Here is a 17,429-nt window from a genome sequence, read left to right on the forward strand (position 1 = left end):
CCTTGTTCAGTTTCCAGGGTCAGGCACATGGGTGCTTCGATAAAAAGCAGACAGCTAAGCATATTAAACTAGTGTTTCTCTGAATGAGTTTGCCAAATCTTTCATACTAATAAATTTACAGGTCACAATAAGACAGAATTTTGAGCAAACCCTATGGCATTTTTTTTTTCTTGTGTAAAAAGCAGTCGCTGAAGCCATAACGACCCTGTTAAGAATTTCTGTTTGTAAGGTCCCTACTATGCAGAGCACAGTGTGTCACCTGCTAGAATGGCAAGTCTTGACTGGATTGAGAAATGCCTAAGAGATTAGTAAAGCTCACGTCTGCATGAATCTGTGCGGACAGTTCCGGAGATACTGAGCATGTGGCACAGCTGGGCCCAGATGGAAGAAACTAGAAGCAGGAGGACAAGCAATGTGTATAAACTTGATCCCTCTTGAGTAAGTGTGAATATTGCTACTGCCTTGGACTGAGGCTGCATTATGGGTCCCTCATAGCCTCGGGCAGCCCTCTTCTTAGGCTGAATGGCTATTGAGTCCTCTGATTCTCTAACATGCAGAGAATCACCATTTGGCTATCCAGCCCCCAGCTGTATAAATCAGTGTAATGAAAACCTTTTATGATTATACGTGTATGTTAACATATTATATACATGTATGGACCTATTCTGTTTCAGTTCTTCTAGCAACCCTGATACACTTCCTACATCTGCAATATATGCCTCAAACCATGGTGCAAGTTGGCAACACAGAGAGGCTCCTATTCACAGAGGATCAGCGGGTCACCTTACCCAGCTAGCAGCTAATGGGGTCAATACTTTCAGTGCATCTGCCTATCTTCTAAATCCATATTCTTCTGCTCCATCCTCTCCATGCACTCTGGAGTTTTCTGCCTCCACATGGTACTCCTTGTCCAACCATGTGAAATCTCGGGACTTAATCTCACTGTTTAGCACAATACCACCAGCCAACTATTTCACAGTTGCCATGTAAAAACCCACCCAAATACCAAAATAGACGAGGCTCATTCCCAAAACACAAATGAATTCTCAAAACCCAGCCCAAAACATGGTCACCTAGAGATACAAAACAGCTCCATTGCCTATCCCTAGACAATGCAAGCTATGTTTTCCCTCTTGAAGATCTGAGGAAGTCCTGGCCCAGGAGATTCTAGATTTTTTTAATGACTTATTTATTTTTATTTTATGTGCATCAGTGTTTTGCCTGCATATGTCTGTGTGAGGGTGTTGGAGCCTCTGGAACTGGAGTTACAGACAGTTATGAGCTTTCATGTGTTAGGGTGTTGGAGCCTCCAGATCTGCAGTTACAAACAGTTGTGAGCAGTTGTGTGGTTGCTGGGAATTGAAACCAGGTCCTTGGAAGAGCAGACAGTGCCCTTAACTACTGAGCCATCTTTCTAGCCGTAAATAAAGAATATAATATATATACATATATATTTATATATACATATATACATTATATATATAATATATAAAATCTACATTATATATACATATATACATATATATCTACATTATATATACATATGTATATAATGTAGATTTTATATAAACATATATTTATATGTATATGTATAAATATATATATTCATATATAATTTTTTCTTTCCTTTTTATTATTATCACTTATTACAATTTTTTCAATTTTTATCCCTGCTGTGGCACCCTCCCTCCCTCCTTCTTCTTCCCCTATGCCCTTCCCCTAGTCCATCGATAGGGATGGTCTTCCTCCCCTTCTATTTGACCCTAGCCTATCAGGCCTCATCTGGACAGGTTTCATTGCCTTCCTCTCTAGCCTGGCAAAGCTGCACCCTTCAGGGAAGGTGATCAGAGAGTCTGCCACTGAGTTCATGTCAGAGAATGTCCCTTCTCCCCTTCATAGAGACCCCACTTGGAGACTGAATCTATGGGCTATATCTGAGGCAGGGTTTTAGGTCTTCTCCATGCATTGTCCTAAGTTGGGGTATCATTCTCCTCAGGGGCCCCATGGCTCAGTTTTTTATGACTCTGTTAGTCTTCTTTTGGAGCTCCTGTCTCCTCCAGGTCTTTCTATCTACCCTTACTTTCATAAGATTCCTTGCACTGTGCCAAATGTTTGGCAATGTGTCTCAGCCTCTGATTCAAGATCTCAATCAGTAGAGTCTTTCAGAGACCCTCTGGGGTAGGCTCCTGTCCTGTTTCCTGTCTTCTCCTGCTTCCAATGTCTATTGTGTTTGTCCATCTGAATGAGGATGATCCAGCTATACCACTCCTAGGCATACGTCCAAAATATGCTCAAGTATACAACAAGGACATTTACTTAACCATGTTCATAGAAGCATTATATGTAATAACCAGAAGCTGGAAACAACCTAGTAGATGAGCCTCAGTTGAGGAATAGATACAGAAATCGTGATATATTTACCTAATGGAATACTACTCAGCTGTTAAAAACAGCAGGCATATGGTGGGAACTAGAAAAGATCATCTTGAGTGAGGTAACCCAGAAGCAGAAAGACACACATGGTATATCCTCACTCATAAGTGGTTATTAGCCAAATAATATAGAAAAACCATATGAAAATCCATACTTCTAAAGAAGGTAAACAACAAAGAAGACCCCAGGGAAGATGTTCAATCTTCATTCAATATATATTATTTATATGTACATTATACATAAAGAATGTATATAATAAAAATTCTTTATTTATATTCTTTGTTTAGCACTGGCTGAGAACTAAGTCTGTAGACCAGGCTGGCCTCAAACTCACAGCGATCTGCCTGCCTCTGACTCCAAGAGCTGGAACTGAAGGCATGTGTCATCATCACCCAGCTAACTTCCTGGGTTTAATGGACATATTGCAAATGATTTCCCTCATGATGTAAACGACCTTCACACTACCTTCAGTTTCATTGTTAAAATGTGCAGGTCAAAGCATTGACACTTCCTAGGATTCAATGTTGCATTTGAGTCTGATCATCATTTGTTCACCTTGGGGAGTCTCCTACATCATACAATGTAATTCAATGTAGCCAACTAATTTTTCTGAGCTTCCTTCCATGATTAAAACCCCATGACACTACAATTTTCAAGTCCATTTTAAAACACATTTTTAGAAAAATAATTCAAATTGACCACTTTAGCATTTTTTTTCAAAATCATAGTCTTCACAGAAGGTTCATCTTGCCCAGTACCATAGACAAAGAAGGCAGCAGACAACGCAGTCAAGCGAACCCAGTTCTAAGTGCTTCTCACTCCAGCACTCGCTCTGCATAAGGCTTGATCTTTATCTATACAATTTTCTTTAAGCTTCACAGCAGATCTTCAAAGCCAACGCTATTATATTTTATAGTGAGGGCAGTTGGAACAGAGAGAATTTTGCCTGTCTAATTAATAATACATAGAGTTCAAACCAAAGGCAAGTTTCACTCCAAGTGCAGTGTTCTTTCCAAGGTACCATGATGCTTCAAACTTACACCTGAAAACTCTAGAAATCTGAAGCTTTTGTTTAAAGGGTTTAGGTCTCGGGACTTAAATATGGCACATTACTATGATGGTTGTGGTTCATTTGCTACAGATGATTTTGATTCTCAGGCAGCATTTGGCAATTAATAGAAACACTTGGTTACTGCGAAGATGCTGTAGGTATATAGTGGGTTATACCAAGCACACTACAGCATCCTTCAGTACAAGAAAATCTCCTAACACACACACACACACACACACACACACACACACACATACACACACACACACACACAGTGCCAAAAGTCAGAAATCGTGAAGCTCAGTACAGAAAGATAGAAGATGAGAGAAGGAGGGAATGGGAGTGCATTGGATTGCTGTAGAGTGAGATATGGTCTCTTTTTTTATGTTATTTCTTATCCAAATTCAGAAGAATTAACATTTGATAACAATCATATTCCATCAGTGTTATGATTATTAACAACACAGACAAGTCATTTGATTTGTGGATCCTACAGCCCAAATTCATTAGGGAAGGTAAGAGAGGCAACATTTCCACGCTGAAACCTATGAGGGTATTCTCAACCTTCAGGTTATGCAGTTCCCGAGCAAACAAAGACAGAAGATGACCAGATAAAACTCGTCACCAGGGAGCTTGCTTGCCCAGAGATGTGTGCTGTGGTCTTGCAAAGGTTTGTTGTTGGCATTTTGATGTAAAAGACAAAAATTCACTTCAAACCACCACAGAAAGTATTGAGGTTTTTAAAAATATCTTTTAAATACACAAATTGAAGAATTGAACTATGGTGGAAAAATGGAGGCAGAGGGGTACTTACCTAAGTGTGTTTTGTAGATATGCATAACCAGCAGAGAACCTTGGGATTTCACTCCACCCAGTGTAGAAGCCATTATCATCCTCAACAAACTGTTAGCTATGTCAGTTCCATGAGAGAAAGCACAAAGTTGATTTTAGTTGTTTGAGCAATTTTTCTGTTTTTTTCTTCCACTATTAACTTAGACTTTGGCATGATATGTGGGTCTGGGCATTCTCAGTGGTGCTCCTTCCAGATCCCCAATTGAAATCCAGCAGGCCCAGCCCACTAGGCTCAACCCTAGACTTCCACCAACACACATAATTTCCCCTCCAACACCCCACAGAAAAAAATAACCCTCCTGTCTGTTTCTTGGCAGAGCTGTTTTTTTCATAGAAATTAAACACTCTGCCTTATAACTGTACGAAGCTGAGAATTTAATCAACAGAATAAAGGGGAAAAAAAGGAAACTGGACTGAGAAATAATTCTTTCACCTAAACGTCATAGCAAGATTAATGTGATTTTCCCACAAACACCTGCAACTTAATAACCTCATTTGAAGTGCGTCTGAAGTCAGTGCTAACAACAGTCTGCCAACCATGAACACGGTTTGGAGACTCACCACCATGTGGAAGCTGGCATCCAGGCGATTGCTCAAAATGAATGTCTGCCTGGAGCCCCATTTGTGGGCACAGAAATGCTTCCCCAGTGCCTGAAGAACTTTGTGTAGTAGTGGACAACTCCAGCTTGCAGCCAGCTCGGTCAGAGATAAATCCCAGCTCTGACTCAGCCTCCTCTATGATCCTCTACCCAGTTCAGCGCTATAAACCTCAGGGTTTTTGCCCTTGTAAAATGAGGCGAATAGACCTATTCACAAGATTTTTGTAAGGATAATAAACAGTGTCATCAAGTTCTTCAACATTCAGAAGCTACTATTTTCATTTACACACACACACACACACACACACACACACACACACTAAGTATCCTGAGCCTATCTACCATACAGAAAAGGAAAGTCCAGTGCAATTTCATGGTTCTGAAAGTTCAAGGAGCCAAAGAAACCACCTAAGTTGTGCAATCATCTCTTATACTATGTCTGCATTTCTAATCCTTCTATTTCCTCTGGCTGTGTGGATATCCATAGTTCAAGCTGTGGCTGTTCTCCTCCTCTCACAGAGTAGCCCTGTCTTCTTCCTTCTTTTTATCTTTTATTTTTTTATATTACAGTATAATTAGTTCAGTTTTTCCTTTTCCTCCCTTCAAATATCCTCATATAGCACTCCTTGCTCTCTTTAAAATTCATTGCCTCTTTATTCATTAATTGTTACACACACACACACACACACACACACACACACAACATACACACAAACACACACTAACTTTCTGTATAATATGCTTGACAGGTATAATGTTATTTGTTTGCATGTTTTCAGGGCTGACCATTTGGTATTAGATAACCAATTGGTGATTTCTTCCTTGGGGAAGATTTTTTTTTCCCACTGCCAGCATTTTCTTAGCTGGTGTTTATGTAGGGTTAAGGCTTCATGGGATTTCTTCTACTCCCTTGGGCTAGTCTATTACTGTTATTGTTCAGCTAATGTTTAAGCAGCCATGTTGGGATGACATTGTGGATATAGCTTCTGCCATTACTAGGAGACACAATCTCACAGAAAATTTCCTGATGACTCTTACAGTCTTTCTTCTCCACTTGTCTACAGTCTTTCCTGCCCCCTGATCCCCAGATGTGAGAGTAGATTTGTGGATATATCCACTAGGACTGAACTCAACTCTGTGTTTTGATTGGTTATGGTTTTCTGTAATGGTCTCCATATGCTACAAAGACCAGTTTCCTTGGTAAGGGGTGAGGACTGCATTTATCCATGGAGATAAGGACAAATGTTCAGAATCTAGTGGGGGACTATGCTGTTTTAGTAAAGGGGTGGTTGTAGGTTCTCTTCTAAGATCCAGGAGTTTACAAGCCTTTGGTAGTTGGCTAGATTTTCAGCACCACGCATTACTTTTCTCTTGTTGGTTAAGTCTTTAGGTCCAATTAGAGAGCTGTTGATGACTGTCACCCTTAGAGTAATCATTCCATACTTATCATTGTGATATTTTAGATATGCAGCTTCCCTAAGGTCTATCATGATGTGGAAACATGACTATTACATTGGGGACACTAATATTTCTTTTTCCGGGGGGGGGGGGGCTGTTCTAGACAATGTAGGGCTTTATCCCACTCTGACCTCTACTCACAGACTTAGTAGTACTCCTAACCCTAGTTATGACAACCACAGGTAACTCCAGACACAGTTAGAACATGTCTTACGCAGGACGAGTTGGGTAACTACTTATCCTTGAAAGCCATTGCAGTGGAAGCACCATGGAGGAAGAGGCGTTTGCCCTAAGAACAGCATGAGCAGACATCACAAGGCCTTCCCATCTCTTCTCCATCCCTTCTCTGTGATGGACTCAATGCTTCATGCCATCCCCGTATGTACATCAACAACTTTCTTTACCTCAGCTAGCCAACTCTTACTTAGTTAAACCTTTATTTCATGGCGACCACCTCAGCAAAGAAAAACCCTAAAATAATAATAATAATAACAAATGAGATCTTCTTCTCATAGAATTCTTGCAGTCATGAGAAGTTTAAATATAGCACCTGGCATTCCCATCAACAATGTGCTCTACCAAGGAACTTTCATGGCACACATTTGACAAGCATCAACACTCCACAAATGAAGCAAGTTTTTATCTTATCCACTGTCATAGTCCCCCCACACTGGTAGTGGGGATTCATTAACTTTCTCAGTATCCTACCAGCTGCCTCAAGAAAAGGAATTTAGCCCCCTCCCCCCGATTGAGGAGTAAGCCTGTGACAATTAAAAGTAGATTTTCTTCCACCCATGTACCATGGAGCATTACAGAAAAGGTCAGTTTCCAGTAACATCATTAATAAAAATCATGATTCGCATAATACAGAAACTCACAAATTTAAAAGCTCCTAGGGAGGAATCTGGTATGTATGTGTGAGTGTGTGTGTGTGTAGGAGGAGGAGGAGGAGGAGGAGAAGATAGAGAGGGTGAGCTGAAGATTGAGATGCTAGGAGGTAAGATCAGGAATGCTTGTAAAGCAACTGCACATGAAAGGGTTTAACCCATCTCACTTAAAGAGAAAGCCTGTTTCCTTCCTTGGTTTAAGTTCAGAAAATCCAGGAAAATGCAAACTTGCTGATGCCATGGCTTCATTTTAAGGCCTCATTGCCCTTGCCTTATAGTTTCCAGTTTCACGGGTTTACGTGTCTCCCTTTGCCAATAACATCTCCCCTGGTGCATATGTCCTTTTCCATCTGACTTCTATCAGTTGCTTCTCAGGTCCTTAAGTTGGAAAAAACTATAGTCTAGCCAGTCTAGCCAACAACCGCAATATCAGCCATATGTAAGCATAGCCCACATGGTCCAAGCTTTAGTCATAGGTCATGCATTCCATATGAAGGCCTCTGAACTCACATGTGCCTGGTCACAGATCAGAAAAATGTCAGACCTGGGAGGAGACAATAGAAACATAACATTCAATATACTCATATCAAAGATGGGGCATAAATAGGTGCCCAATGCTACCCAGAGAGTAGGATGAAGAGTGAAGCTCATGCTCATGGGTTTTCATTCTGATTCACATACAAATAGCTTCCCCACTCTTACCACCTTTTATCTCACTTTGGAAGCAAGGCTCTGTCCTTAGCCTGGAATAATCCTGTCTGGAAATGCCAGAGTACCTGCAGACTTCTTGAGAGGTGATTTCATTAGTTATCCTAAGGTCATCAAATGGATTTTCAGGACCTTAACTATTCTGAAAAAAAACTGCAGTATGCCATGGATTCCAGCCAATACTCCTTTAGGAAACACACTTACCAGTGCCAAGGCTCTCAAGATGCCAGTGTTGTTCTTTGCCATTCTCTTGACACTATGCCTTGCTTCCTTTCTGACTTTCTGCCTTTCTGACTAGGCCTGTGTTATTGTATGTGGCATTAGCCTCCTGCTCAATTCTTCATAAGCAACTCCTCTCTGAGGGGTTACTATGGTGAATCTCTGGAGGAAGAGAAGTCAGTGGCCAACGAAGTCTCTTTTTTTCTTTTTATTAGAGTTCACATTTTTCTCACTTACTTCTGCTAAAAACCCCATGAAGCATCATTAATACCTCTTCAGTTCTCACTAGTTCTTAACCAATGGTAGCTTTTAATGCTGTGGCTTTATGTTTTCATTCTCTTTCCCTAGTAAGCAACTTGTGATCTATCAAAGCCTTTTAAGTACCAACGAAGGAAAGCTGTTGGGGAGGGGGCTGTTATCAGATGACTGCCATTTAAACTGAATGCTGTGCACATCTGTGCTAAAGCCAAAGACGTGTTTTGTTTTAAAAAGTAATAATAGCTGCCTTTCAGGTGGCCTGCATGGTAACTGTGGATTATTTCATTTTTCCATCATGTTTGCCAAAGGAAAGGATTGTAAAACACTGACAACAATACATATAGCCAATTCAGTCAACAGAGTTTGATAATCTTTTATTTATTTGCTGGTCATTTACAGAAAACTTCAGAAATTCTTCACACCTCAATCCTCCTCTCAACTATGACAATCAAATGAACATGTCCCTGATAGCCTCTTATCTTTTATTTCACAGGGTCCATAGATCAGGCCAATGGAGCTAAAGGCAATCCGTGAGGGCAAGATGGTTCTGAGAAATCTACATCCTTGTCTACAGTTCAAACTGTTGCCACTACCAAATGAACCACCGTTTGCATGTACAGTCAGCGGCTTCCCCCTCTGGCATGTGAGTGGGTTGTACATTCCCACTGTAGTGCCAAAGAACCAACTGAGCCTCCATGCACAGAAACAGTCTTTAAATCTCAGCTCTTGCATACACTCTCACCATCTAGAGCACCTCCACCCCTTTGCCTGGCGTGTAAACCCTTCAAATGACTTTATTGGGGTAAATGTACAGTAATCCTCACTTACTTATCTCATTGCTTGGAGATAATAACTTGCTAAAGCAACTTAAGGGGGGGAGATTTATTTTGGCTCATTCTTATAGGGAATGCAGTTCGTCATGGAGGGGAAGGGCACTGGTGCAGCTCACAGCTGCAGCAGTGAGAGGCTGCTCAGATCTGAGTGGATGGGGAATCACGGATCGGGAAGCTAATGATGGACAGGAAGCGAGGCTAGCTACAAACCTCAAGGCTTCCTTCCAGCTGCTGACTTCCTCCAGCTAGGTCCCACTTTCTAAAGGTTCTACAATCTCCCAAAACAACCTCCCCTGGAAACCAAGAGTTTAAATACAGATGCCTCAGATAATTGTGTACTCAAATCATAATAAGTCATCTGTACCAACTCTGCCATAAGTGTTCACTCACAGCAGAATTAGGCCCCTCCTCCAAGGCCTATAAGCAAGACTCAATTATTGTACCTGTAAACATCTACAGAGATTTCTTGTGGACAGGTATGTCTCTTCAATTAGTTGGCAGGGTCCTTATGAAGAAGGACTTTGACTTATTCAATTTTTATTCTCACTTAAGTGAACAATACACATATGTGGACCAGTGTGTCTGGTGGTATATGCCTATGACTCCTGTATTCATAAGTATGCAGTGGGAGAACCATGATATTGAGGACAGCCCAGGCTGTATAACATAACCTTTCTCCTCACCCAAATATAAAACTTCAGAGAATTAAAAAAAAAAAAAAGAAAAAAGAATGACTTTTGTTACCCTGGAATAATGATTACCTGATTGAACTGGACAGAATAATATTCACTCAACTCTATTTCAACCCAGAACCCATGACTGTGACATTTGTTAAAAACAACCTTTAGAGACACAGCTAAGTTAAAATGAGACCATATAGACTGAAGGGTTCCCTAGACCAATGACCATTGTTTTACAATTAGAAGGAAATCACCCTAGAGTGCAGAGGAACTCACAAAGTTCCACTCCTCCTTAAGGAGCTATCAGCAATGTATGTTACTGAGGGGAGAGTCGTGTTTTGTTCAGGACTAACAACCACTGGTAAGGTAAGTTTCTGGTGCTCCTGGAAACAACAACTCAGCAGCACCGCTGTAAACAATCCTAATGAGATCCATTAGGTCACCAAAGATGTGAAAGTACAAGGGAGACTAGTGGTGAGGAAGAATGGAATCAGCAACAGTGGGAGGGGACAAGGGAGTGGTGGGGATGGATATAACCAAAATATATTACAGGCATGTACAAACACATAAGAAAATGAGACTCATCATGTGTGGTTGATGGATACTAATAAAAAAAACTGGGCAAAAGAAGAGATAAATTTAAACATAGGGCCACGTGGAAGGGTTAGGCCAACTGAACAACAAGACAAGACACTGCAATAATAAGCCATAAGTTCATTATTATATTATGGCAATAAGCTGCCATAAGCCAAGGAATGACAAGAATTGCTGGTAACCACCAAAGGGCAGCAGAAGGAGGTCAGAGTCTGCCCTAGGAATCAGAGGGAGCATGGCCTGCTGCTGACACCTAAATCTCAAGACTCTTATTCTCCATAATCATCATTAGAAAACCGTTATTTTAAGCCACCTAATTCCTTCCCATTTACTAGCACAGCCCTGGGAACTCAGATAGGAAAGTATGTGGCTAGCTGCTGCAGTAATGAGTAGCAGGTAATTGCCAACAGTTTCTCTGGATTAAATGGGTTGCTAGTCACATCTTTTTTCCTCCCTCTATCATTTCCTCCTTAACATTTATTCCCTAATTTTTCCCCTTCTTTAGCGGTTCACACTACTTTCCCATTCTCCATGTCATCAACACTTTTCTCACGCTCTTGACTACTCAGTCTTTCAATGCCTATTTATGGAACACACATATGTAGTAGGGCCTTTATCTCTTAGATTTCTTATTCTTTTTTTTTTATATGTCTGGGTGAATATATGCCATTCTAGAAGATTCTTGTGAAGGCTAAAAGAGGCCATCAGATCCCTGGAGTTAGAAGTTACAGAGTTGCCTGATGTGGGTGCTGGGACCTGAACTCAGGCTCTCTGGAAGAATAACAACCACTCTTACAAACTGAGCCATCTCTCCAGCCCCTGCAGTAGGGTCTTAACAAAGGCCATGGGGAGACGAATCAGTCCAGTTCCTCTGAGGGAGCTCCTAACAAAGGAATTGTCTCAGCGTCCTCCTGAGGCACGTCTTTGTAGCCTCATTTTTAAATGTTATGTTTCTAATTATCTTTTTTTTTTTTTCCAAAATGAGCAAACGACTTGTATGGGTTGATTTCATTTCCTCAGACAACACAGTCAAAGGCAAGGTAGACTTATCTAAACATATGTCTACCAGTGTCTAAAGGTCTACCCTTGGCAGAATGGGTCCCTGCCTAGACTTTCTTACTAGCCTAGATAGGAAAGAGGCAGGAAGAAGAAGATGGACAATTCTTGAACAATTCTGTCATTTAGAGGTCTTCTTAGGTCTTTCTTTTTTATTTTCTTTTCCTGCAAAAATGTAGGAGGCAGTACAGCCACTGGGACACACTGCCTGGATCAAATTCTAGCTTTCCCACAGGTCATCATGGGCCTGTCCTCTTGTTCCCTCACACCTTGAGGTTCAGTTTAGACAATGAATACCTCTCCCTCTCGAGGATTCCATGAAAAGTACAGCATGCAAAGATCACAAGCAAATGTCTTCCGATGCAACATGGTCGGACTGAGCTTTACTGCCCATACAATGGCCACGAGTTCTGTATCATGATCTTGATTAATTTTCCTGAGTTCCAGCTAAGCTCAGTGTGTGTCATCGCAGCCTCGCAAGCGTATCCTGAGAAGACCCAGCCTAATGGCCGGCTTCAGATAGATGTATTAGTTTGAACTATGTGACACTGCCCACATAAAATCCTTTCTGGCCTACAAAGCTGAGACTTTCCTATAGTTTGATCTAATAGATGTCAACTCTTTTTCTCTTTAAAATGAAGAGACATAAACAAAGGTGTCATGCTAGCCTTCTGGGAGAGAAATTTTAAAACAATTGCAATCCAGTTGGAGAAGGCTTTGAAGAAGTGTGTATCTTTGCCAGTTTCCCTGGTAAAGAAGGAATGAGATATCAGACAACATGGTGTCTGGGAGGAAACTGGCCCCACAGACAATTCTGTGATACTGTGTTACGATGGGCAGGGCCACACATAAGGGCAGGAACCTCTGTAGTCAGACAAAGACTCAGATAATCCAGAACATAGTAGTTTCCACTTTGGCTTTTAAGGAATAAGGAGGAGGATTATGTTTAAAGTCCTGAGATGGAGCAAGAAGGTGTCTTCCCTGAACCTACATGCTGCCTTTGTCAGCTCTCTTAAGAGCTTGATTGACTTAGGGTGGGTGGGGAGAGCTCTCTTCTCAAGCTCCTAACTCAACCCCTTTGAAGCTTGGCTCAGATCAGCTTTTTCCCAGAGAGCCTCTCCTGCCTCCCTCCCCTGTGCTCGCACCTCATTAGCACCCTGCCAGCAAAGGAAATCTATTTAAACAGCTCTTGCTGACACAGCAAGACTCCCTCCTTCCACTGAGGGTTCTCCTTCTGTCCTCTTCTCACCACACAGGTGGAAGGGGCCCAGCTCAGCTCCAGGCCTGCTGCCTGGCTGCCTCCTATGAGAAAGCATGCAGAGGATCTCTCAGAAACAGATTACAAGTAATCCTGGCAAGTTTCCTTTCCTTGGCTTTGGCCTTGCACCTCCTTCTAAACGTGCTACTAAAGAGCCATCAGCAGAGAAGGCTCTGTCAGTGGAGTGCCAGACAGCAAGCATCTGAGTTTAGATCTCTGCCTATAACCCCAGCCTTGGGCTTTGGGGGATGTTACAGAGACAGGTCGATCCCTGAAGCTCAGCTCATTCTCCAGCAAGCCTGGATAAATGGATGCGCTTTGGTTTCAGTGAGATATCTTGTCTCAAAATAATAATAAAATAAAATAAAAAGAATGAAAGAAAAAGTGGACATTGACCAAAGAAAGACACCAGCATCAACCTTGGACCTCCACATGTGCATATAACACACACACATACACCTCCTTTTTGTAAGTTAAGTCTATGAGTATGTGTGTGTATACATGTGCCCACACAGGTCAGAAGAGAAGGCTGGCCCTGTGGAACTGGAATTACAGGTGGTTGTGAGCCATGTTGCTGAGAACTACACCAGGGCCCTCCATAAAAGCAACACATGTTCTTAACCACTGAGCCATCTCTCCAGTCCCACACTGCCCTATCTTTAAGCGACTCAGCTGAAATACAGTAACCAGTCTCACCACAGCATTGCTATCCACTGGCTCCTGGACGTGCTTTGATGCATTTGCACAAAATTTATGCAAAAAAGAATTTTAAATGTCTTCAACAAATATGTATGAGTATCTGTTGTATAGAACAAACAATTGTAAATTGGCGGTGGTCTCACTTTCTTTCATCCTGGGGGATATCAGGATGGTAGGTTGGGATGGGGGCTGACAAGTGACATAGGGAGCTGCGGTGAGTTCTGGAGTCAAAAATCTTAGGGTAACTGAATGGTCTGTAATTGTATGCATCTGCAGGAGCTCTCAAATAAAATGTATGCAAACAGGTGAACTGCTGCTTTCCGAAATGGTTGCGATTTCTGGTCCTATTTGGCATTTCTTTGCAATGACTCTGTGGTACACACTGGAACACACCCAGTCAAAGCCACTTCTAAGTAAAATGTCAAAGCTTGCTCAAGGTTCAAACACAGGCAGCCATGATTTGTGTTATGTGATCCCTCCTCTGACACAGCCAATTTTTCCAGGCTGAGCAGCTAGCACAGTGGCTTCCTCAGACTCAGCTTGAAAAAAAAAAAAAAAAAAAACAAGCTGCAACAAGTTGTCTCAATTTGTTCAGTTGGACCACACAGAATGATGGAGCACATGGCGGCAAAAGGCATGTTGAAATCAAGAAAGGAACTACAATTAGATGTACATGAGCCAAATTCATAAGCAGAGAAGCTCACAGGAAGCAAGGAACAGATGCCCAGAGAAAAGTGAGGAGGGCAGAGAGGAGAGGAAAGGAGAAGGAAGGTGAAGGGATAAAGGAGAGTGGAGAGGAGGAGAGGAGGGAGGGAAGGAAAGCAAGGAGAAGGGAGGAAATGGAAGAGGAGGGGACAGAGAGCTGCCCAATAGGAGGGAAAGAGAAGCAAGAAAACAATCTAAAGCTTTGTTCATCCATGGTTTCTCAGTTCTTCATCCCGTCCCCATGAGCATCCATTTTGACATCACATCTCTTCTGAAATTACTTGAGCATCTTCTGTTCCTTATTACTGGAAACTAGTACCTAAAGGCCACTGACAGAAGGTGAGTGTGTGTTTTCTCAATGCCAATGGGTGAATAAGTAGGTGAACGGGGAACTGAATGGCCAAATAATGTTACAGAGCCCTCTTCTAAAAAATCTCTGGGCCAGCGATGTTGGAGAGATTTGTTTGATTTAGGAAGAAAATGTATGCGCATACTGAACACCATACACCCTCTTTCAAGACTGGACTGCACTAGTAATCATTCCCACAGTGAAACATATGAATATTTGCATTTACCTAAGTAACCTCACACCCGATAAGGTCAAGTTTTGTGGTCAAGTAAGTTCACATCAGGTCAGGTTTTGCTTCCAATTAACTTAGGAACAAGGTTTCCATTTTCTGAGCTCAGTGGGATTTGGATATGCTGGTAAGGCATTGCGAGCATGCTCTTGTGTGCCAGGAAACTATCAAAATTGCTGTCTGTGGCTTTCTTTTAGACCCAAACAAGGAAGTACCAGTGATATTTGTTTGTGCAGTGAGGTGATGCCCACACAGAAAGCACAGAAGGGGAGTTGGGGTAGGGCCAACTCCCCTTCTGGACCCTCTGCATTGTCCTGTAGGCCTGGAGCCACCCCTAACTGGTTACCCTTTTGCAAGACTCAGCATACCCTGGCCCCAAGGCAGCTGGTCAAAGTCACTGGCCTGATGCCAAAGGACCTCATTAGCCCTGATTCCTGTTAAACCTGGGCCCTCAGGATCTGCTTCACCCTCCCTGCCCTCCAAGACAATTGCTTTATTAGGATTACTCACTACTATACACTCCCTAAGGAAAGGACCTCCTGAGAACGTGTTGCTTCCCTCTGAGGGGCATTTCTCAGGGAGGTCTTTGAATTTACCTCAACTCACTAAACTATAGTGAATGCTTCCACACATGAAGCATTGGTCTAGGCAGTTCAGAAAGCCCAGACAATTAAAGCAGAACTGCGCTTCTGAAGGTGGGGAGAGGAAGCAATGCCACTTCTGTGGTGGTTTGCCACGTCCTGGATGACAAATAGCATCTGTGGTAGCTCAATATCCAGAGGAGCTGGTGGGCTCAAGTGGGCTGTCTCTCCTTCAAGCGCTGAGAATCTGAGGGACTGGACATGCGATCTTAAAACCAGAAGCCCCACATGGCACAGTCGTATTATCTTTATATTCCTGCCCATTTCTAATGGCCTTCAACTAAGATCTGAACCATAACACTCCAAATTAAAAGCTACAGAAAAGGCCCCTGACTTTGCTGTTGACAGTGAAACCAAAAACACAAGCAGCAATAAACAAAAACAAATGGGAAAGGGGGGCAGCCTATGTATTGGGGGAAATGCTTGCAAGCTGTATATACAGGAAATCCTCGAATTTAAGTAAAAAGAAATCCTAATAATCCACTTTCTTTAAAATTAGGGTGCAGTGTAGCTCAGCAGTACATTTGCTGAGCATATTTTAGTTTGATCCCCAGAACTGACCAATAAATAGAAACTCTCAATACTCAATGTGGAAATGTACATGCGGAAGTGCTCATACAGCTCTCATATAAGAAATACTACAAGGAAACCTCTCCTCAGAGATGTTGGGAAGGCTACACAGAATTGAGAAGGGATGGAGAGAAAACAATTCTTGTGCACTATTTGGTGAAAAGGATGCAAGCTGACATGACTGCCAAGAAAAACAGTATGGAGGATCCTAAAAGTATTTGAAAATGTGGAACTGGCACATGACTCTGCTGTTCTGTTTCTGACACATGAAATGGAAAACTCATCTCTTAAAAACATGTGCCCTCTCATGTTTATCAGAGCATAACTCACAGGATCTCTGATATAGGCACAACTGGATGCACTATCAACAGATCGATACGTAAGCACATCACAGCGCAAACACAAGGGAATAGTGTTTAGGCTTTAACAAAGAAAACCAGGTCCGTGTAAGCTGAACATGGAGGACACGCTGGTTTCCAAAAGCCAGATATAAAAATGAAAATTGTGGTCTAGCCTCACTTATATACAGTATCTGAAAGATGAAGAAAGAATAGGGGTTACAAAAAGAGCCTCCACGTATCACTTAGGGACTACAGTTAATGACATCTTATCACACATTGGACATTTGCTATGAGGATAGATTTTAGGTGATCTTACAAAAAGGTGTTAAAAAAGGAGGAAAGAAAGATGACTACACGGCATGAAGGCTATGTCACCCTACTAGCTTGTAGTAATCATTTCTCATTGTTTGTCAAAACATTGCTTGAAGTATCTTAAATATATATAATTTTTAAATAAAATCTAAAAATCAGTGAATAAAATGCCCCACCCCTATATTTCTTTGAAGTCTCTTTTTGACCTTATTAAGAAAGTTAGAATCAGAATTTCCATTATATATATACACAAATTAATAATATGTGAACATATTATGATATATATGTAAATGTATATGTTATAAATATTATATATTATATTTTATATAATATTAAAACAACATGTAAAATAAGATACTTATCCAGTATCTACTGGATAACATCACTTCCAATCTTAGCATTTTGAATGAATACGTGTCAGAAGGCTGCTTGGAAATTGGATTAAAGTTGATCTGAGTAGGACTGTGATGAAAAGGATTTGAACTAAATAAGCTATTTAATTTCAGCAAATACACACTGACCCTTTTGTGTGTCCGGTCGTCAGAAATGCAATTACTATTAACATGTGCCTGCTCTCAAGGGCCTGATGTAGAGCAGAGAATAGGATTGTAACATAATCCCTACAGAACACACAGTGTGGTCTTACTGTGATCCTAGTGACTGTATAAAGTCACAAGAAACATTAGCTCAAGCCCAG

Source organism: Psammomys obesus, unplaced genomic scaffold (genome assembly GCF_907164565.1).
Source record: "Psammomys obesus unplaced genomic scaffold, mPsaObe1.curated_primary_1811, whole genome shotgun sequence".
Taxonomy (NCBI): Eukaryota; Metazoa; Chordata; class Mammalia; order Rodentia; family Muridae; genus Psammomys; species Psammomys obesus.